Here is a 22,503-nt window from a genome sequence, read left to right as displayed (position 1 = left end):
CTTTGTAGAATAATATAAAATAAAAAAGCCCAGCAGAAAGGGAGCCGTGATGCTGTCGTCCCTGGCGTTGATGTTATTTATTTTCCTCAGTTGCTGCTCTGGAAGCCCGGAGTTGACAGAGCGGTTTTGTAGAATAGAAACATTATAGACTGTTACTGTCAGAGTGTTAAATGTGATGGATAGAGAAATAGAGGCGAAGGAGGGGACTTAATACTGAGAGCCAGGGTGCTCATGGGAAAATAAACCATCCGCATATAAGAAATGAATGAGGTAATGTGGCGGGAGGTAATGGGCTTTCGCAACACGCCGGAACAGAGATGCTTATTACAGGGTGCGCTTAACCCTCGGCACGCTGGCTTCCCTTTGTGGGTTCCGGGGGCTTCTCGCGGGTCCCTCTGCGGGGAGCCCGTGGGTGGCTTTTCTTCAGGCGGGGAAGCGGTGGAGACCGGCGTGTCCTTAATGACGCTGGATGAGCAGCCGGCACACGAGAAAGCCTCGGCAGCTCCTGAGGGGCTCGGGATCCCTGTGGCCGCGGGGAGCATGTGCCCCGGTTGCTGGGGTAGGGGGGCTGGGGGGGCTCTGTTGGTTTCTCCAGCGGAGGCCGACGGGGAACGCTTCGATTCCTTGGGAGAGATGGAAATTCGTGTTACTGGGCGCCCCTGGGGAACCCCCCCCAAAGATTCCCTGGTACTTTGTGTAGCCAGGGCCTAGCTGTTTGTTTGCCCGCTGACCAGAATGTGGTGGCTTTGCTGTAAGGAGGGAGGAGGGGAGCAGAGAGGGTCATCTTTATTATATCCTTGCCAATTTCAGTGCCTGCCGTAGGGTGAGCGGGTTAGGGGGACCCTGCATCCGCTGGGCTGATGGGAGGGACGCAGCCAGGTAGGCGGGGTGGTGTGAAATGAACCGCAGGGTGGTCAGTTTCGGGGTTCAAGGTGCTTGTCCTTCGCACTGGGTTCCTGTGACCTTTCCCACCCACTTTTGCATCCTAGTCGAGGTCAGCCCCATCTCTTACATATGACAAGCATTTAGTAAATTATGAGGACTCAGTTGATGTGGCCCCCGTGTAACCCTGGCCGTTACCTGCTCTGTGGCCTTGAGTGAGTCATTTAGCCTCTCCGGGTGTTAGGGTCTTCACCTATAACATGGATACATTTATTAGCAAGAGTCAATAGGGGCACTTGGGTGGCTCAGTCGGTTAAGCGTCCGGCTTGTGATTTCAGCTCGGGTCATGATCTCGCAGTTTGTGGGATCAAGCCCTGTGTCGGACCTGGCTGACCTGCTTGGGATTCTCTTTCTCTCCTTCTCTCTCTGTCTCTCTCTCTCTAAATAATTAAATAAACACACTTTTTAAAAAAAAAAAAGAGAGAAAATATAGGGGTGCCTGGGTCACTCAGTCAGTTAAGCATCTCTTGGTTTCAGCTTGGGTCATGATCTCACGGTTCGTGGGTTCGAGCCCCACATCGGGCTCCGAGCTGACAGTGCGGAGCCTGCTTGGGATTCTCTCTCTTTCCATCTTTCTCTACCCTTCCCCTGCTTGTGCACTCTCTCTCTCTCTCAAAATGAATTTAAAATAACTTACAAAAAAAGTAAACACAATCACACTTATGAAAGTATTGTTAGGCTCTAAAACATTATGCTGATACCAAAGTATTACCATTACTTCTGTTGTTAGTAACAAAACAATAAACGTGTATTAAGTGATGAGGTGAAGAACTTCACCCAAGAAATAATGTTTTCAAGCCGGCAGCTTCACATGTTTTCACCTCAAGCAGTGCTGTTCTCATCTGATGTTATAGTGATGGTCACACGGTCAAGGACACCGCTCCGGTTGGATGTTTATATTGTTGGCACTGGGTCGGGGGGACCCAGGAGACCAGAGTCATCTAAGAGTTGGGGTATTCCCCTCTCTCCTGTGCAGAGGTTTCACAGAACCACTGAATTTTGGAGTGAGAAGGACTCCTAGCGAATGTCCATCATTGGCCTTGATTTCGTTTGGAAAGGGCTTCCTGTTGAAGCACCGAGCCCACCTCCAGCAGCTGTTGGATTTTTTCCCCGGAGCCTTTCCATCTAGGGTGTTCCTCAGCCCGACCGCATCCTCTGAGATCCACCTGCTGTGTATGAGTGCATGCCACCATGCCTATCTGTGCTGTGATAAGAGGGTCCCCATCCTGGGGATTTTATGTTTTTATTGTCATGTTGATTTCCGAGGCCCTTAGTATTTCCGCAGGAGCAGGAGGGCCTAGGTTTGCTGGCAGGCTGTGCCGTGGCCTTGACTCTGCTCCACGTCTGAGGTCGGCCAGGCGAGGGGCCGGGCTTACCTGCCTGCGTCCTTTTCGTCAGGATCTTGTCCTCGCTCCTGGGTCCAGATCTGCCAGGCAGGTTGGTTGTCTTGCCTCCCACGGCTCCTCCTGGGATGCTGTCTCCTGTTTGTCCTCTGTGTGTGTCTCCGTCCGCCCTTCAGAAACCACAGCTTGTGTTGAAGTCTCCTTTCTCTTGATTCTTCAGATTTGTGCGACTATCTGCACCGGCTGGCTATTTACAGTTTCTGATATTTTCTGATTGTTCTGTATGAGGGTATCTTGTCTGATGAAGGATATTACAATTTTCTTGAGAAAAGGGATGTGTACTGTATATGTATTTTTTTTTTCTTATCATTGGCATTACACCACCCTCTGCCCCAATCACTTCTCAGCTCTTTCCCTGGAATGCTATCATATATAGCTGTCTTCTGCCCATTTCCAGGCTCCCTCACCAGACTCCAGGTTCCTTCTAGAAAGAAGCCTTATCTGACGTCCCAAGGCCCCTAGCGTATAGCCTCTCTTGTTATTTCCTCAGTTTCTTGCCAGCTTTTAAGAGAAAAATTCTCTTCCTGCCCTTGGCTTCTGCATATGCCTAGACACCCTTACGTGCAGCCTTGACTAGAACAGGAATGAATGCTAGATGTACGTGGAGAATAGTCCCAACCTGTGACAGCGTCTTGTCTCTCGGTGAATAATATCATTGGTGCATTGGGGTAAGAGTAGCACTGAGGGTGAAATGTGCTGGTGCATCTGAAGACTTTAGATGGGTGCCTGACACCCGGCAGGCTCCAGAACTTTGTGGTCCCCACCGTAGTAGCATCAGCGGGAACCAGGATTGTTGAGAAGCAGTGGTACCAGCAATAATGCCTGATGCCCGCTGGTCTGCCTTGTTTGCTCCATTTGTATCTTGCGAGAGTTCCCTAGCATATAATCAAATTTGGATGGAATCTAAAAGCTGAAGAACACCAGCACCAGACCCCAGGATATTTCTTCAACTGTCTGGGTTCAGGAGGCAGGGTGTATTTTAGGACCCAGTGAGGTTACAAATCCCTGGGCGGGGGGGGGGGGGGTGGTTGTTGAAATTTACAACAACAACAACAATAATAAAGGTAGGGGAGAGCTCCAATTCCTGCCCTTTTCAGGAGAACTCTGCCTCTCGGCATCCAGACCCCAGTTGGATGCACAGAACGGGAAGGGTATGGATGGAGACCAGAGTTCGGGGGAAAGGCAGAACAAGGCAAGGCTTCCAGGACAGTATTTTTCTTTTTCTTTTTTAATGTTTATTTATTTTTTGAGACACAGAGCATGAGCCGGGGAGGAGCAGACAGAGAGGGAGACTCGGAATCCGAAGCAGGCTCCGGGCTCCGAGCTCTCGGCACAGAGCCCGACGCGGGGCTCTAACTCACGAACCGTGAGATCACGGCCTGAGCTGAAGTCAGACGCTTAACCGACTGGGCGCCCCAGGCACCCCCTGGACACTATTTTTCTAGATCTCTTTCATTTCTGTCTCAAACAGCATGGTGCACAGTGCTTTGAATTTCACCACCTGCTATGTCAGTAGGGTGTGTACTGAGGCCCTTCGTATTTGTAAAAGGGAACGTGATTCCGGGGGGAATGACAGGTGGACCTCAGCAGGCAAGATCAGCGATCCTGCAGAATAACCTCGGCTTTTGATACAATGCAGATTCACAGGCCCTGCATTCGCAGCTGGTCAAGGAATCTGCATTTCTTAAATACCTTCCATGAGTTAGATGCCTGTGGTACATACCTTACCCTTTGGGAGTTCCCTTTGCTGCTCCACTCTGGGGTGGTTTACTTACTGGTCCTGAAGCTGGCCATCTGCCGCCACGTAAGAGCATTTTAAATGCAGCCTACGCGCTCACTTCAGCTGCGCATATGAAAAATGAGAACAATACAGGGAAGATTAGCATGGTCCTGCCCAAGGATGATGTGCACATTTGTAAGGCATTTCATATTGTTCCACCGAGCTACCCACTTGTCACTTGTGCCCTTTCCTATGTCTGTGTCCTAGGCCCCTGATTTTAAAAAGCGCACTTATTGTCCTTTTTGTTAATGCCCCTGTGACATATGACACAAACCCAAGAGCTTTTCACCTCCATCAGGAAACCCATTTTGGAGAGAATAAAGAACCGGTATTGTGGAACCATGGTTTTCCTGTAGGCGAGTCGTTGAGATGCGCGCGCCTACACCTTTGTTAAAAAGTCTCCGTTTGTAGCGGTTCCGGGGGAAGGGCGGTGGGAGGGAGCGTGGTGTTCCTTGTTCCTGGTCCTGTGAGGTAACTACCGTCACGAGACTTGTTCGTGTCGTCTGTACACAGGTAAGAATGTTTGCCGTTCAAACGGGGCCAGGAGGGCACATGATAATGTTGTCTGAGCGTTCGTGGAGATGGGGATCGCGAGGGGGAACGTAAGAGGACGTCGTGGATTCACATTCACGAACTTGAATGTGCTCACAAGCTCCATGTTTTTCCAGGGTCACCGAGAGGCCAGTGTATCTACTCAATTTCACGTGCACGACCTCCTTTTGGCAAAGTTGCTAGGTTTACAGATTTCGTTGGGCATTCACCCTCCTACCCCAGAACTTCCACGTTTGAGTTGACTGTTCATTTGGAGTTGGCTGAGTTGTGTTTGAGGGTGAGTGTGTGCACTCCCATGAGTATATCTTGCGTGCGTATATGCCAATATGTATGCACCTGTGTTCAAGTGACTGACCATCCTGTTCTCGTGGTCTCTCGGAGGGACTCTGTCCATTCCAGAGTGCAGACATAATTTACTTAACCGGGCCAGTTCCATTGACGTCCAACCAACCACACAATGTCGTCTGATTTTGAAAAACTTTGTGTTTGCGCATATCCTCGTTCCTCTCTGACTTTTTAGTGGGATTGGGGGAGGGAGAAAGACCCATACAGACACCCAGACACACACACAAATAGACACACAGACATGCAGGCACACGCATACACACACACATGATATTCAGACACACACACACACACACACACACACACACACACACACAGTGTCTTTGCTGATTATCATGAGCCTAAGCTCATTCCAGTGGCGGTGACCTGTTGGCCAAGAGCCCAAGCCTCCACGTGACAACTTGGACGTCCCTCCTGCTGGTCACAGCCACTCCTGCTGGCTGGACTCGGCTTTCTGTCCGAACCAAGAAGCACAGACACTCTCAGACCTGAGACAGGTTGGGAAGAAAAAGAGATGGCTCGTCCTCCCACCTTTCCTAAACTTCTTCTCCACACAGACCCAACGGCACCCACGAGGACCGCACCACCTTGTTACGGTGGGCTCCAGCATTCAGGGCAACTTTCCTACAAATCTCTTTTTATTGGCATTTCCTCCAATGTAACCATCCCTGAATTGCATTTGAATCAGCTGAGAGAAAGAGAGGAGGGAAGGGGAGGAGGCTCCCCCCTAGCTCTTGGAAAAGCAGCTCACAAGCAGCTTTATTTGGTAAAATACTGCAATAGATGCTTGTCAGAAATAATTTATTCCTGTTAGCTGTAATCTGAAGGAAAACAGATACAAGTCCTATAGTTAAAAAAAAAAAAAGTAAAGTAGTCTTGCTTTCGCTGACAGTACAAAGGTGTCATATACAAGAAGGATTGACACAGACCAAGGGGTCTTGTGGGAAATATGATAATAACTATAAAGAAGACAGATTATTCCCCAGTTGCCAACATTCAAACCTTTTTACAGTCAGTTCAAACATATAAAACTTTATTGCTCTAGCAGAAAGGGGAACAATTTCTGGTTGCACAGCTTTCCCAGGGCTGGGTTTATACTGTCTGTGTTATTGCTCTATAGTGGCATTTTAAAGTTTATTGAACAAGACTTTTACAATTGAAGGAAGTATATAAAACTGTAAATTTATTAGATTTTTCAGGATAAGTGCCCTTTCTAGTTGTGCTCAAGAATTCGGGGCTACGAGAAACCGCTAGTTACAAGACTTATTAATATTAAAGACTGAGAGCACGCACATTTTATACCTTAACTGATCTCAAAAATAATATTATTATATTACTGGGCGTCAGAGCTCTGATGCTATAGAATTGGATGGATACACACGTGTAGGACTCTAAATACCAGATGTGTTTATTCTTCACTGGCTAAAAAGTTGGCTTTTATTATATCTTACTTTATTTGATTTTAACACCGTCGGTTGGGACACACTCCTCTGTTCACTGAAGGACGGCTTGGGGTGTTTTTTGTCAACTCCTTGTTGATTTCCCAGAATTTTTCAGTGTATGGCTCTCATGTGAGTACGGGTGGTGGGTTTTCAGAGCATATTTTAGCTGAAGTAATATATGGTGGCATCTCCCCCCCACCCACAAGCAGCTATATATGCAAATAATCGAAATGCTACTAAAAAGAGTTCTCTTCTATGGCTTTCAACTTCTCATGTTTTATTTCTCTTTAAAAAAGTTTTTTTTAATTTAATATTTATTTAGTTTTGAGAGAGAGAGAGAGAGAGAGAGAGACAGACAGACAGACAGAGCATGAACGGGTGAGGTTCAGAGAGAGAGGGAGACACAGAATCTGAAGCAGGATCCAGGCTCCGAGCTGTCAGCACAGAGTCAAACCCACGGACCGTGAGATCATGACCTGAGCTGAAGTCCGACACTCAACCAACTGAGCCACCCAGGCACCCTTCATGTTTTCTTTCTTAAAGCCCTTTCGGGGACATGACTTGAGGAATTTTGTAATGTTTATGAAAATCTGCATCCTGGTTTCTCAGTCTCTGTACTATTGACTTTTTAGGCCAGGAGATTCTTTGTTGTGGGGGCTGTGCCGTGTGCTGTACGAGGGTCAGCGGCATCTCTGTTCTTTACCATGGTTGCCAGCATCCCCATCACTCCACCGGGACAACCAAAGATGTCTCCAGACGTTGCCAGATGCCCCCTGGAGGCATAATCATCCCCTGTTACGAAGCAATCATTTATACAATGTTAGAATGTGTCTTGGAAAAAGTGTTTTTACTGTAAATAATACAGTAAATAATATGGGTTCTGTCTGATAATTACAAGAACTATAGTTACCAGATATGGTAAATTATAGGATTAGTTACTTTCAGAGATGTCTGGCTATGAACTTCTCTTAAATAGTGTTACCCAAAGAATATAACATAACTCAGTCTATAAAATGTTACATAGAGGGGCGCCCGGGTGGCTTAGTCGACTGAGCGTCCGACTCTTGATTTTGGCTCCGGTCATGATCCCAGGATCATGGGATTGAGCCCCGCGTCGGGCTCTGCACTGAGCGTGAAGCCTGCTTGGGACTCTCTCTCTCCTTCTGCTCCCATCCCCGCTCGTGCCTGTTTTCTCTCTCTCTGTCTCTCTCTCTAAAATAAAAATGAATAGGAGCACCTGGGTGGCTCATGGTTAAGTGTCTGACTTCCGCTCAGGTCACAATCTCATGGTTGGTGGGTTTGAGCCCCGCATGAGGCTCTGCGCTGATAGCTCAGACCCTGGAGCCTGCTTCGGATTCTGAGTCTCCCTGTCTCTCCCTCTGCCCCTCCCCTGCTTGTGTTTTCTCTCTCTCTCTCTCTCTCTCTCTCCTCTCTCTTTCTCTCTCAAAAATAAGTAAACACTTAAAAAATAAAATTAAAATAAATAAGTAATAAAGTGTTACATATAATCTCTCAGGATCACCTGACTCTATAACAGGACATGTTCTGTTTACTTGCCTGGGTCTGAGGGCATGTAAGTTTGCGAGTATATCCATTTATCAGTCTGGATTGCAGATTCTCTCCGTAGTCTCTTATGATTAACCACTCATATGTGTTAGCCTCTTTGACTTTTCCTATGCACATGCAGAATCCTGTGTGCATAAACATACACGTGTTTGTATTATGTGCCTTCACAGTGAAGGGGTTCAGAAGTACAGAGACACGTTGATTATAATTTTCTCACTTGACATGCTTAATTTTGAGGTACCATCAACTTGCCTTTAATTTTCAGTTTGTGCTCTAGAATTTTTTTAACCTCTTCAGAAGGTTTTACTAGCGGACACATTAAAAACATTCAAAGAAGCTGTTTATAGCACCTGTTCACCTTCAGCCACCTAATGTTATGTAAGTATCTATGTGTGAATGGCACTTTGATCTGGGACTTCGTGTTAATTTGCCTAATGGCCATGACATTTACAGAATAATTAGGATATTATGTTTTCGAAAGACAGTAAGTTATAATAGGCCTTTCGTTTTATTTTGCCTGCGTTTTGGAATTCTGTGGGTTTTTTTTTGTCTTCTTTTTAAAAATTCTAGACACTTGTGACTTAGTGAGGGGTAGCTTGAAGGTGTCTTGATTCTGTTATTTTGTGCAGCCGCTGTTCTTTTTGGTCTCTGTGGCCTTGGATGGCGGGGGATGTTAGCCGCAAGGCAATATATCTTTTCTCCTCTTCTTGCCGTCTTTATAGGTCATTGGGCCCTACCCTAGAGGCGGATCAGAGGTTTTCATTGTGAAGATGTGTGACATCCTTAACAAATATGGTATAACTCGCTTTAGGCACTAAATGTTTTTCTGATAAGCTGGATGTGAATTATATGGTTGGAAGGCAGATCGTGCGGTTGGAAGGCTGGGGGCTCTTGGGGAGACACCTCTGGTGATCCTCCTGGCAAATCAAAAGCTTTGTTCACCATCAGCCCTGTAGTTCCGTTGGTTTCCCCAGACCGTGATCCACCTTCTTGAGTTTTTAAACCAAGAGCCATGCCCGTGTGGGCACTCGTCGTGTACGGCTGCTCTGGAGTCTCACGCGCAATGTGCCCGTCTTTGAACTTGGCCATCGGAGGACGTGCCTGGCCCCTCGTTGGTGGGCTGCGGGCCACGCCTACAAACGATGGCGTCCGCGCTTTACGGAGTGAAACACCGCGTGCGGCCTCTGACGTAAATCGTGATGAGAACCCCGAGGCGCAAGCTCACGGAGTCAGGTGCACACAGCCCTCCCCCCCGGAAGCGCTCCTGGCGAAGACGGGGGAGGGTCTTGCTCGGGTCGCGTTCAGCCCTGGCGTCCTCAGTCCTGCTTCCAGGGACCGCGGGGGAGGTGGCGGCTGGCAGTCTTAGGAAAACCCTCAACCGGGGCAAAGGGGCCACCGAAGAAGACAAGAACCGCAGTCACACAGTCACAGCCAAGTTCCCAGGCGGAGTCGACTCTCGGGCGTGTCCCCAGGTACTGACGTCCTGGGCCGGCTCGCCACCTGCCGCGTTGGGTCCCGGGGGGGGGGGGGGGGGGGGAGGCCGAGAGGGAACGAGCGGGGACGGCAGGGGACGGCGGGGGACGCCGGGCCTTCCGACCCCAGCCCCGCCGGCGCGGAGGGCGGGACGCCGACTAGCGGAGGCAGCGGCTGTGACCTGAAGCGCGGGCCCCGGTGTCCCCGGGTTTCTCGTGCCCTGCCCCCGGAAGGGGCTGTCGTGCTGTTTGGCACCCTTCCCGCGGGGGGTGGGGGTGGGGGACCGGGCGCGACACGGGACAGAGGAGAGCCGCGCTGGGGCTGACGGGACGGCCACCCTCACGGGGGACTGAGCGGGCGTGCGCGCGAGTGTGAGAGACCAGGAGTGTGGGAAGGTGAGTGCGTAATCGTGTGTGAGAGATTGCGTACGTGGCAGTGCGTGGGAATGTGTGTAAGAGTATGAGTGGGGGGTGAGTGTGAGAGCGTATGTGTGAGAGACTGTGTGCATGTGAGGGAGCGTGAGTGTGTGGGACCGTGTGTGACAATGTGAATGTGGAAGAATGTGTGTGAGACTGTGTGTGTGGGAGTGTGTGTGTAGATGTGTGTGCAGAGAGTGTATGTGTGTGGGGAATGTGAGTGTGTGTGTGAGAGGCAGAGCATATGGTGAGAGTGAGCGTGTGAGAGGGAGTGTGCATGTGAGGGTGTGTGAGTGTGTGTGTGGGGAAGTGTGTGTGAGAGCGTGTGTGAGTGTATGTGTGAGTGTGCGAGTGTGGGAGGGAGTGTGAGTGTGTGTGAGTGTGCATGTGTGTCAGGGACAGTGTGTGCGTGTGTGCGAGGGACTGTGCATGTGAGTGTGTGTGTGAGTGTACGAGTGTGTGTGAGAGACTGTGTGTGTGGGGGAGAGTGTAGGGGAATGTGTGAGCATGTGTGTGTGTGCATGTGAGAGTGTGTGCAAGAGTGTGAGGGGGAGTGTGCATGTGTGGGGGGGGTGAATGTGTGTGTGAGCGTGTGTGAGTGTGCATGTGAGTGTGTGTGGGGTGCATGTGTGTGTGTGAGTGAGTGTATGTGTGTGGGAGTGCGAGTGTGGGGGGATGTGTGTGTGTGAGACCGTGTGTGTGAGCGTGTGAGAGTGTATGTGTGTGAGAGGGAGTGTGCAAGTGTGTGCGAGAGTGGGGGGATGTGAGTGTGTGAGTGCATGTGTGTCAGGGACAGTGTGTGCGTGTGTGCGAGGGAGTGTGCATGTGAGTGTGTGTGTGTACGAGTGTGTGTGAGAGACTGTGTGGGGGAGAGTGTAGGGGAATGTGTGAGCATGTGTGTGTGTGCATGTGAGAGTGTGTGCAAGAGTGTGAGGGGGAGTGTGCATGTGGGGGGGGTGAATGTGTGTGTGTGAGCGTGTGTGAGTGTGCATGTGAGAGTGTGTGAGTGTATGTGCGAGTGGGGGGTGTGAGTGAGAGTGTATGTGTGTGAGAGGGAGTGTGCGAGTGTGTGCGAGAGTGGGGGGATGTGAGTGTGTGTGAGATTGTGTGTGAGGGGGAGTGTGCATGTGAGAGTGGGGGGAATGTGTGTGTGAGGCCGTGTGTGTGTGAGTGTGTGAGAGTGTGTGACAGTGTGCATATGAGTGTGGGGGGGGGAATGTGAATGTGTGTGAGAGAGAGTGTATGTGTGTGTGTGTGTGCGTGCGAGAGTGTGTGCGTGTGAGAGTGTGTGTGCGTGCGCGTGCACGGGAGCACAGACGCCGTCCTCCCGGCTCCCGTGAGGCCTCGATGCTCGCCCAGCAGAGCCGTCCGGGAATCGGGTCCCGCTTCCCGGCGGGGGCAGCAAGGAAAGCGCGGTTCTGCGCCGGGGACCCCGAGCCGCCGGGCCCCCCCACCCCGGGGAGGGCAAATGGGTTACGAGGCTCCAGACCCAGGAGCGTTGCGGGGGGGGGGGGGGGACGGGGGGAGCCGAGGAGAAGTTGGGGGCCGGGGTGGGGGGGGGAGCCTCTGTGGGCGAGGGGGGCCGGGGCTTGGCCGGGCGGGGGCGGCGGTGGCGATGTCCGGCAGGGACCGCGGGAAGGACCGTCCCGAAGGGAGGCCCCGCGCAAGGTCCGCCCGGTGCCGGACTCGGAAGGGCGTCGCAGGCGCGAGACTTGGCAGCGGACGTGACATCTGGCCTCGCTTTCCCCCCACGCGTCCCCGTCCGGGAGGTCACGCCGTCCCCTCGCCGGCCTGCGGCCAGGCGACGCGGAGCGACCGCGGCCAAGCCCGGGCCGCAGAAGCCGCGGAGGCCGAGCGACGCGCGGGGGGGGGGGGGGGGCTACGGAGTTCTGGCGCGACAGGGCTTGGAACCCGGGTGCCCGGATGCGGCCTTGTCTTTGGTCGGAGCGGGACGGCCACCAGAGCGGCTGGGTAAGGGGCGGGTGTCGGGGAGCGAGGGACGCACGTTCAGAAATAGGACTGCTTATCAGGACACCGTTTTCCAAGTGGGCCCAGGGCTTTCTGTTTTAAAAGTGCATTTGCCCCCGAGCAGGCGCCTCACCGAGGGCGCGGAGCCCGAGGCGGGACCGTGAACCGCAAGGTCACGACCTGAGCCTGAAACCAAGAGTCTGATGCTGCACTGGCCGAGCCGCCAGGCGCCGCTCTGCAAATCGGTATCCAGAAAGTCCGCCTATTATTTTTGGTTGCAGTGTTTTGTTTTGTTTTTTAAGTTTACTTACTTATTTTGACGGGGGGGGGGGGGGGGCGGGGAGAACGAGTGGGGGAGCGGCAGAGAGAGAGCGTATCCCAGTACCGACAGTGCAGAGCCCCAGGCAGGGCTCGAACTTGTGAACCGTGCGGTCATGACCCGAGGCGAAATCAGGAGCCTGACACACAACTGACGGAGCCACCCAGGTGCCCCTAAGTGCTGGTAACATACACAGTCGCAACAAATCTCTGGCACAGGTGCTTTATCCTCATTTGAGAGATGGAGAAACTGAGGCCACGGCAGAGTTGGGGGGGGGGGAGCCAGGTGTTGAATCAAGACTGTCTCCGAAAACTTGGCCTCGAACACCCACCTCGGCAGGTTCGACCTGGATCTTTTCCTCGCTTCAGCCGCTATTTGTTGAGTGCTTCCTGTGTGCCGCGTTCCGTGCTTGTGTGCCGGGCATACCGACTGGAGGAAGACGGGGCCCTGGTCCTTCAGGTGCTCACAGCCGCGGGGACACCCGAGCGAGTGGGCAACGGCACTGGGGCCACACATGCTCTTGAGAAGGCGGGACACGCTCTGCCACGCTGGCAACTGAGCAGAGACAAGACGGCGGCGGCCCAGCCCACTTTTTGTGGCCGCTTCATCCACATCCACTACCCCGAAGGCTCCATCTACGTCCGTTGCTGACACGGAGAGGACTGGCTTGCTTTCCACGGAAGTGGACGCTTCTCAGGCGAAAAGAGGGCCGTGGACGAAATGGGAAGCAGACCCACCAGAGAGATAGGTCCAGCTGCTTGTTGCAGGAAATCCTGCAGGCTTGATAGCCCCAAACTGTAGCAGAACAAAGCAGCGTCCAGTGAAACAGAAAGAATAAGGAAACAAAAATAGAAAAAAGGGTGGGGGGGGACCACTTGAAGTTGAATAAACTGCCTCTGAGCCCACTCGTGGGTTCCGAGGGGGATTCTCACGTTTCCCGGATATTTTCAGATTCCGATGGCAACTAGGGGAAGACCATTGTGACCTTGAAACTTGGTTCCGGGGGGACTGAGCTGAAGACCACCAAGACACTGCACACAGACCACCCACTGCAGAGTCTTGCACGGATCTGCTGGCCAGTCTCGCGGTGATACCGCAAGGCACCCTAAGCCACATTTTGGAGGGCGAGCGGAAGAGCGAGAGCAGGTGTTGAAAAGCCATGAAAAAAAAAAAAAAAGAATTAAAACCAAAATGTGCCTCAGGCTCATTTCAGCTGGCAGCAGAATTCTCTCCCTCTTTCTTTTGAATTTGGTATTATTACAGGCATCGACACTGAAATACCAGAAGTCTCGGGGGCCAGAGCACTTGGTCAGTCTGACAGTGGGCTTCTCGTGAGCCCCCTGTAAATTTGTGGAGGAGTGCATGTGGAGGAAGAGAGATGAGGGGGGCGCTCCAGGAAAGGGTGTACCCTGGATGTGAGCTCCTGGGGACCCAGGAGACGCTGGCGTTGCGTAGATGCAGCTGGGAGCTGGTCACCTGGGCGTGAATCATAGAATCATTCTGAGGATTAAATCAGCAAGCGCGTACAGGATGCTTTGGCTTGTGCCCGGCCTGTGCACCTGTGCTCGGGAAATATTAGCTGTTGTTACTGTTTCTTCCCCGGGCAAAGCGATACCATCCTCTCTCTGCGGAATGAGAAACTGATGTCAGAGGAGAGGCACCTTTGTGGGTAGGGAGGAACTTCTGGGCTCACTTATCCTCTTTCCTTTTTCTCGTTTCAGTTCTCCGCTTTTCGTCCTTGTTAGAAGGCCCCCACAAGTTGAGTTTAAACTGGGGACTTCTTTGGGGCGCCTGGGTGGCGCAGTCGGTTAAGCGTCCGACTTCAGCCAGGTCACGATCTCGCGGTCCGTGAGTTCGAGCCCCGCGTCGGGCTCTGGGCTGATGGCTCGGAGCCTGGAGCCTGTTTCCGATTCTGTGTCTCCCTCTCTCTCTGCCCCTCCCCCGTTCATGCTCTGTCTCTCTCTGTCCCAAAAATAAATAAACGTTGAAAAAAAAAAATTTAAACTGGGGACTTCTCCAGTGCTGTTGAATTCACGGAGTGTGTGCACCGACCGGCCGTGGCAGGTGCCGCTTTCGACGGGGAAAGGGAAAGCACTCCTGAGGGTTTAAGGGCGAAAGTTGGGAGAAGGGAAGGAGAAAAAAGACAAGCCCAAGTTGAAGGTGCTTAACGTCTTCTGATGTTGAGCAGAAGCGTGAACAGCGACAGTTGAGTCCAAGGTGGGGGCGCCCGAGCTTCTCTTCCTCGGAACCCCACCTGCTCTCGCTGCCGCATCTGGGCCACCAGGTGGGAGCCCGTGTGGCTGGGCAGTGATGGCAGACCGCGTCTGCTGCTGGGTGCGGGGAGGCGCCCCCTCTTGCCACCACCCTTCCTCCCTGTTCTTCAGCCCCCTTCCTTCCACTCGCTTCTGCTGACGCGTGAGGGGAAATGGCATCATCCCGTGAAAAGACAGGGTGGCCGTTGGCCACGGGCCAACCGCTGCGACCCGGGGCCGCGCTGTCAGCCACTGAGAGACGCCTGCGGACCCGGAGGCAGAGAGGGGATGAACGCTTTAGGCGGAACTTTGACCTTCGCGATTCTCTTTGCGCTCTGTCCCCTCCCTCCCCTCCATGGCTCCAGGTAGTTGACTCTCCTGTGACAAGCCTGAGGAACAAGTCTGCCAGGAAAGAGATGGGGAGAAACCAGATTGGGGAAATTGCTTTCGGGACACAAGGTCCCCGCAAGCAGAGGCTTGTCCCCCGCCAGCGTCCTCGCGGTTGATGTGCGTCCGGGTGTGGGAAGTTGGGGGGAATAGCATACACGCTCCATTACAAGTATCCCCCCGCTGCGTGCTGAGGGCCCCGGGTGGGGTCCCCGAAGATGCACGGCCATGGGGATGAGATCAGGGTGGGGTGAGCAGACAGGTTATTGAAGTTGAACTGGGGGCTGAAGAGCAGAGCGCGCTGCAGGAGTTCTCCCCTTGTTCCCCTTTTTGCTTTTTTTTCTTTTTTCTTTTTCCTTTTCTTTTCCATGAGAGAATCAGAAAGGTCCCATCTGCCTTTTCGGGGAGGGTCATGCTTGGTGACTGGTAGCATCTGGGGTAGGGTCCGGTTCATTATGCCACCCAGAATATCAAAGCGGTTTAGGCGTCGGAAACCAGGGAAGGAGGAAGGGATTTAAAAAAAAAAAAAAAAACAACAGCCCGGCCGCCAATCGGGGGCTCTCTGTCTGCTGTCTGCCGGCTGCTGCTACCCACTCGTTACAATTAAAATGAAGTGTCCGTCAGCGGCTATCTTCTCTGTGTGGCCCATATGTTTCTGAGCTGATACTGTCCGGATTATTCTGTTCGGGAAAACGATAACGGCTGTTTATAACCTTGGCAAAGACTGAGGCCTAATCAGGCTGGAGCACATTTTCACCAACTGGCTGATAACAGGCTGTTAGCAGCCTTATCGCTGGGGAGAGATAGGCCAAAATAAGCAGATCTGTGAGCACAGGAGCCCAATCGAGTGGTACACACTCTGGCCCCGGCTTTATTTTTAGATTCCCTTTTCCCGGTTTGATATCAGAGGGCGCAGAGGAAGGGGGGGGGGCGGGGAGCACCGTGTGCCCCCGCGGGATGTTAATCAACATGAGAGGCAGAGGGTCAGCCCGGCTTCCAGCGCTCAGGGCTCCGTTCAAATGAGGGAAAACACATGCAGGTCTTGGGAGACAAAGGAAGGCGAGGGGCTGGCCTGGTGTGTGGGCCCTGATGGCTTAGCATCTTCCCGCCGTTGGGAGTCTCCATCTGGATCATCTGGATCACCAGGCCTAGGTGCTCGGTTCTTCCCCCATCCTCCCCTGCCGCAGGGACTGACTTTTGCTTTCTGTCTTAATCCACTTTGCTGGGGCGTCTTCGTGGCATTCCTCCAGAATGACATTCCCTGCCCAATTCATCATCCTCACACTGGCTCAGAGACCACACAGTGGGTTGGGGGGTGAGAGGAACACAGGCAGCCCCCCCCCCCCAAGCGTGGAGAGAGGACATGGAGGGAGGCTCAGGGAAGTCTAGAACCTGAGGCACCATGACCTCATGGCTTAATAGCTGGTACTCAGCCCCCAGGGAGAAACTGTTGGTTTTCAGAGAGGGGTAGGTTTCCGGCAAAGCCTTCAAGGAAGAGCCCTTTGAACTTGTCCCTCTACAGAGATAGATAAAAGCCAGATCTATAGCCTTTGCTCCTAGACCCAACTCTCTGAAACAGGTTACACCTGGGCCTTGACATATGTGTGGTTCTAGAACAGTTACGGATTTGAGACAAAAAGATACTACGTGAGGTTGTCAAGCATGTGGTGAAAATAAAATGTAGGGGGGAGGCTATAATAGTGCTGGGCAGCAGATGCCATAAGCAGAAGGGAAGTTTGAAGGTACTGTTTGCCGAAGACAGTGGAAGTCTGGAAGTCTGGTATTTTTTTTCTCTGTTCATTCTGCAGAAACCTTCCTAGCCTAAAGGGCATTAGGCATTTTATTTTTTTCAACGTTCATTTATTTTTGAGAGAGAGAAAGACAAGAGTGTGAGCAGGGGAGAGGAGAGAGAGAGAGAGGGAGACACAGACTCAGAAGCAGGCTCCAGGCTGATGCGGGCTCGAACCCACGAACCGTGAGATCGTGACCTGAGCCGGAGTGGGACTCTTAACCTACTGAACTACCCAGGCGCCCCATGGCATTTTAGTCTCTACTCTGCTTCTGTCTGTCTGTCTCCATCTCTCTTCTCTGCTTTCTTCCTCTCCTCTTCCTGCTCTCTGTGCAGCTGCCCAATTCCCGACTCACTTTTGTCTGCCTAAGACTGAGCGAGTGGAGTCAGGTGGCGGGAAAGAGGGGCAGGGGACCAGTGCCTGGGGGGGGGGGGGAGAGGGAAGCGTTTTCAGGGGCACACAGATCCAAGTAAGCACAGAAGGCAGCAGAGAGCATTATCACCATTATCATGCAAATCTATTTACAAGGCTCCTTTTATTCATTAATCTTTGAATAGCAGAACCTTTGGAACCGCCTGAAATAAGAACCACCTGTGTGTCTACCACTGAAAAAACAAAAACAAAAAAATGAGTTTTAAGGACAATTGATACATGGGAGCAGGAAGGGGAAAATTAAGTAGAAATCTCTCCATCATTTAGATCTCCACATATATGATTTTATAGCTCCCGTGTTGCAAAATGGCCAGCTGATTGGCAGTTTTGGAGACGTCTCCCCCAAGTTCAGAGAAAACCTCTGGGGAGGGTCGGAAATGTAATGAAATTATTAAACAGTCTGTTTTTAAAAATCCACTTGGAGGTTCTTCCATGCCGACTTTTATTCTCCTTTTTTGGAGATAATACATAATAATATACAATGTAATCAATGGGATATAAATGATTTGGGTTAACGTTTCAGAGGCACTGGTGAACTCAACATAAAGGGATCTTTTGCAATATCTTCCCTGAATTTATAGTAATATAATATAAAAATCTAAAGCTGGAAGAGACCTTGCATATGATCTAGTTCAGTCCTCTCACTGTCTATTAAACCTTTAATTAAGAGTTCTTTACACGTAGTCCAAGTCCCCATTTGTCACATCGCACATAGACTGGTTACATTATCTTTGGAGCAGTTATTCTTACAGGGGGCAACATAGCTCTTGCAAACACTTATTACCCTGTGTTATAGGCAATTAGCAGGGGCTGCAGGGAGATGTAGGGAAGGGCTCCAGCTTTCTCTGCCACTGTTGCTAAGATGGCAGAATACCAGGTAGAAAGTCCACAGAAGAGAACGTATCCCACCTAGGGCTACGCACCTTCTAAGAAAAAATACAGCCATGTCAATGGAATGGAATGGCTCCCGTATTCCTTTCGGTAGGACTTTACATCAGCGGAGTAACCATTGTCATTTAAATCCCCTCCCCGAGAGATTCTAACTCCCAAACATTATTGGTCATATGTGTTAGAGTCATGGAATCTTAGAGCTGGAGGGACCCACTCTAAAGAATTATCTCCTCGTTCTGGAGATGAGGAAATTGAAACCCCAGGGAGGGGCATCTGCCCCGTAAGCCTGAACTGGGGGCTCCGACTAGGGATGAGGAGAATGGTCCTGCCTTCTAGCCCAGTGCTTTTTCATCTTTATGATGACCTTACAGGATGACTTAGTTGTGGGATGAAGAATTTAAAATACATCCCTGAACTCTCCATGCCGCTGTTTACTCCTCTGTAAAATGAGGCTTGTGATTCCCCGATTGATTTTGTAAGTTCCTCGAGAGCTGGGACCGTGCCGCCCATCCCCGTGTTTCCCAAGACACCAGCTCTCATCTCGCTCTGCACGTGGAGCTGCTCAAGAGATGTTGACTGTTGAATAGTGGAGTGAGTGAACGGATGAATAGGACTTTGAATTGGACTTCTCCAGCGATGACTCTTTCACGAAATGATTTTTCTAAGTTGTGTGCACCTTCCCAGCTTCGCATTTCTTAAATCTCTTTCGGCAGAAACAGTGAAAAATGGTGACGGGGTCTTGGGCGGTTCTGATGACAGACCTCTGGGTCCTGCAGAGGCCCGATTATAATCAGGGAATTTTTGTTGGTGTGTGTTTGCCTTGCGGTTGGTTGTTCACGAAGCCTTGGGGAGACCCCGTGCTCCTGAGGGTCAGTTGACTTTGGGTTCTCAGCAACAGGAGTCTGGTGCATTCTTGAGTTGTCCAGGAACCTTCTCCAGTTGTGTTGCTGTGGGATCTTTCCATGTCTCCCGGTGACGGACGGGGAACGTCACCCCGGGTGGAGACCTTATTTAACTTGTTCTTTTCTAGTGTCTAAATAACACCTGGATCCAGGAGGTACTTGATGAGTGGGTGAGTTAAATGTAGGTATGTCTACTTTTGCTTCACTGGCCCAGGCCTTCAAAGCGAGAGGCTGGATTGAAAGCCTGTGGATTATCGGAGTCTGTTCCTCTGACTCAGAAATCCTGGCCGGGATACGCTTTTCCCCTCGAAGCATAAATTCTGTCAGTCGGTTAAAAATCTGTATCTTGGGACCTTTACTCACCCTACCAGGGCCCTTTGTATACCAGGCTTCTTTCCTCATCACCCTGAGATGACTACACACAGAGGCAGACTCTCCACACAGACTTTGAAGGCCGCCGTTCAGAGGGTCCAACTCCAAGGCAGAGAGATTACTTGGGAGTTGGGGGGTCGGGGGGGTGGGTATAACAAAACTGCAGTTCTCTGGAATCTTACTTGCTTCTCAGAGGCACGTGACTGGCATATTTGGGTCACTACATAGAAAGACATTCTGCGTATGAGTTATGCCAGCGAGATGTTTCCAGATCACATGACAACGGTGTGTGTGGTGACTGCCAAGTGGTGTTTCTCTGCGCAGGACTCTGAACACACCGCCCACTGATCTGCGTAAGGCGGCCGCACTCTGCACTAAACGCGGCATCATTCATTCTGGGATCTCCGAACCTTCCATAAACAGTCGGTCGCTTAAGACTCCTGTGAGTTAAATAAATAATAAGATCCTTACCCCCTTGAACAGAATGGGAAGACTAAATATTGAAAAATTAGGCAATTTAGCCCAAGGCGGAGTGTGCAGAGAAAGCACGACCTGGTGAACCAACCCCGTGCGCTGGCAGCAAGAATTTTTCCTGCGAACATTTTTATAATGGCAGATTGCCGCGTGGCTTGGCGAGGGCCTTTCAGTCAGCCTTCAGACTGGCGTTCATCACCCCCCGCGTGCCTGGTGCCGAGTTACAAACAGTTAAGGAAAACATATGCAATTCCTTTCTTACAAGACCTAAAGACACTGCAGCTGTGACGGCTCAATGTGGAACATAGTTCAAATATTAAATGTGATGATACGGGCAATATTCAGTTTTGGAGGCAGACAGCAGTTTGGTTCCAGGGTGGTGGTGGTGATGGTGGGACATGGCTGGTCGGGGAAGGGAGCTGGAGCTCGGGGTTGAAAAATGGGTAGGTTTGGGGCACTTGGGGGGCTTGGTCGGTTGAGCGTCCGACTTCGGCTCGGGTCGTGATCTCGCGGTCCGTGAGTTCGAGCCCCACGTCGGGCTCTGTGCCGACAGCTCAGAGCCTGGACCCTGCTTTGTCTGTGTCTTTCTTGCTGTGTCTTTCACACTGTGTCTCTCTCTGTCTCTCAAAAATGAATAAAAGTTAAAAGAAAAATTAAAAAAAAAAAAAAAAAGAAAAATGGGTAGGTTTGAAGTCGGCAGAAGGGAAGAATGGTTCTTGCGCTTGAGGCGAACCATAGAAATAAAGGCAGGAAAACGGGAAAGGGGGTGACAGTTGTGTAGCAGCTCTTGCTGTGTCTCAGTTTTCCTTCCAGTAAAAATAATGGAAGCGATACCACCTTTGGAAGTAAGTGTTCCACCATGGGGAGGACAGCTGAGAGCGACTGATGTGTTAACAGCTGCCAGGGCAGGGTGCTCTGTGTCTGCCGCGCTTTGGCATGGCATTGGCTTCGGGTTCTTGGATGACTTGAGAGCCTCTGTTTAAGAACATGGCACGGGGGCCACACGGGTGGCTCCGTCAGTTAAGCGTCCGGCTCTTGATTTGGGCACAGGTCACGATCTCGTGGTTCGTGGGTTTGAGCTCCGTGTTGGGCTGTGCGCTGACATTACTGCTTGGGATTCTCTCTCTCCTTCTTTCTCTGCCCCCCACCCCTGCTTGTGCTCACCCGGTCTTCCTCTCTCTCTCAAAATAAATAAATAAACTTTTTTTTTTTTTAAGCGGCATGGGTTGTGTTTTCTTTGAAGACTTTTATCCACCTGGTGCGTGGTGCGGTCAGAACCAGACTTGGGGAGGAGGAAGGCCCTTCAGTGACCACAGGCTGAATACAGACCAGCAAATGCAACCGTATCGGGAAGGAATCCCTGGGTGTCCCAGTGTCCCCTCCCTTCCTAGACTGAGCTCTGTCAGGCAGGTGTTCAAATAAATAATGCATCTAAAAATCCTTCCAGCAGCAGCTGGGACCGTCTTAGGAGCTCCAGGATAGTGGGAGTACATCAGCCCCGCTACTTGGGCAGGTGTGTGTTAGCTCCAGAAAGTTAGAACAAATGCTCTCTAGACGTATCCCCTACGTGGACTAGGGCCCCGTTTCTGACGGAGAAACAAAATGAAGCATTTATTTCATCGAGCCCCGTCTGGAAACAGGTGTGCCTTTGGCCGAACCCTTCCGAGTTCAAAAACAAACAAATTAATAGGCTTCCACTAGGGGGAGACGGCGGTTTCAGAGCGCTGAGTGGAATTGATACCTGCTCCCCTCCAGTTCTAGCCCATCGCTAACAACAGTACCCAGTATGACCTTAAGGAGATGAATCTCCGTTAATAATCATAATGACGACGGCTTAACATAGTAGCAATCTCTTTAGCACTTAGTATGTGCCAGACGTCACGTTTTGTTTTTACTTAATCCTCAAAAAAATATCAAGATCGGTAACGTTATCCCATTCGTATGGATTCAGAAACTATTCTGAGTAGTTCGGATAGTTCCGAATGGTTCAAAACAGTTAAAGACTGGGACTCCTGGGTGGCTCAGTCGGTTAAGCGCCCGACTTTGGCTCAGGTCACGATCTCACGGTTTGTGAGTTTCAGCCCCGAGTCGGGCTCTGTGCTGACAGCGTGGAGCCTGGAGCCTGTCTCAGATTCTGTGTCTCCCTCTCTCTCTGCCCCTCCCCGGCTCGTGCTCAGTCTCTGTCTCTCTCTCTCTCTCTCTCTCTCTCACATAAACAAACATTAAAAAGAAAAAAAAAAAGTTAAAGACTTTGCCCAGCGGTGCCTAATGCTTCTGTCGTGGAGTTAAGTCTGATTCCTGAGCTACGATACTGTAGTAAAAAAGCGTGAACTTGCCATTATCAGCATGTTTCACCTTTTGTTTTGTTTGATTTTGTTTTTTGTTTTTTGACTCTAAGCTTAGACATGTCGATTAACATAGAAAAATATCTTGCATTGGCCTTGCAGCATGTTCAAGGTAACTTTGGAGAATCCAGATTATTTTTTGCAAAAAGATACTATTTTTTGCAACCCCAGTCCCCATGAAGACAGCCGTGCAGGAGGTGAAAATCTACTGTCCATTGAAGATCCCAACTGGATCCCATCCAGGAGCTCTGAGAGGTCAAGGTGTGGTGGCCTTCATCGTTCTGGATGCTGCTGTGCTAGGACTAACTCTAAGATGTGTGGGTCTAAGGAGGAATGTTTGACAACTAGCAGTATTTAGGATTTGGGCCACAAATAATAGTCTCTAAAGTGATTTTAGAGGTCCTAATTACTATCACATGATGAGCATCCATCCACTGGGCGCTGACTGAGGA

The 22,503-nt window shown here is 51.0% G+C and overlaps 1 protein-coding gene and 1 non-coding gene across 4 annotated transcripts in view; both read left to right on the top strand.

Moving 5' to 3' along the window:
• Window positions 1–22,503, top strand: part of PBX1 (PBX homeobox 1) — a 295,831-nt gene that overhangs the window by 133,641 nt on the left and 139,687 nt on the right. The window lies entirely within an intron of this gene.
• Window positions 4,178–4,280, top strand: LOC122476681. The gene has a single exon (XR_006295593.1). It is a non-coding gene; the product is annotated as a U6 spliceosomal RNA (small nuclear RNA).

Source organism: Prionailurus bengalensis, chromosome E4, assembly GCF_016509475.1.
Source record: "Prionailurus bengalensis isolate Pbe53 chromosome E4, Fcat_Pben_1.1_paternal_pri, whole genome shotgun sequence".
Taxonomy (NCBI): domain Eukaryota; kingdom Metazoa; phylum Chordata; class Mammalia; order Carnivora; family Felidae; genus Prionailurus; species Prionailurus bengalensis.
Note: the sequence above shows the minus strand (reverse complement) of the source record. Positions and strands in the feature narration are given on the sequence as shown.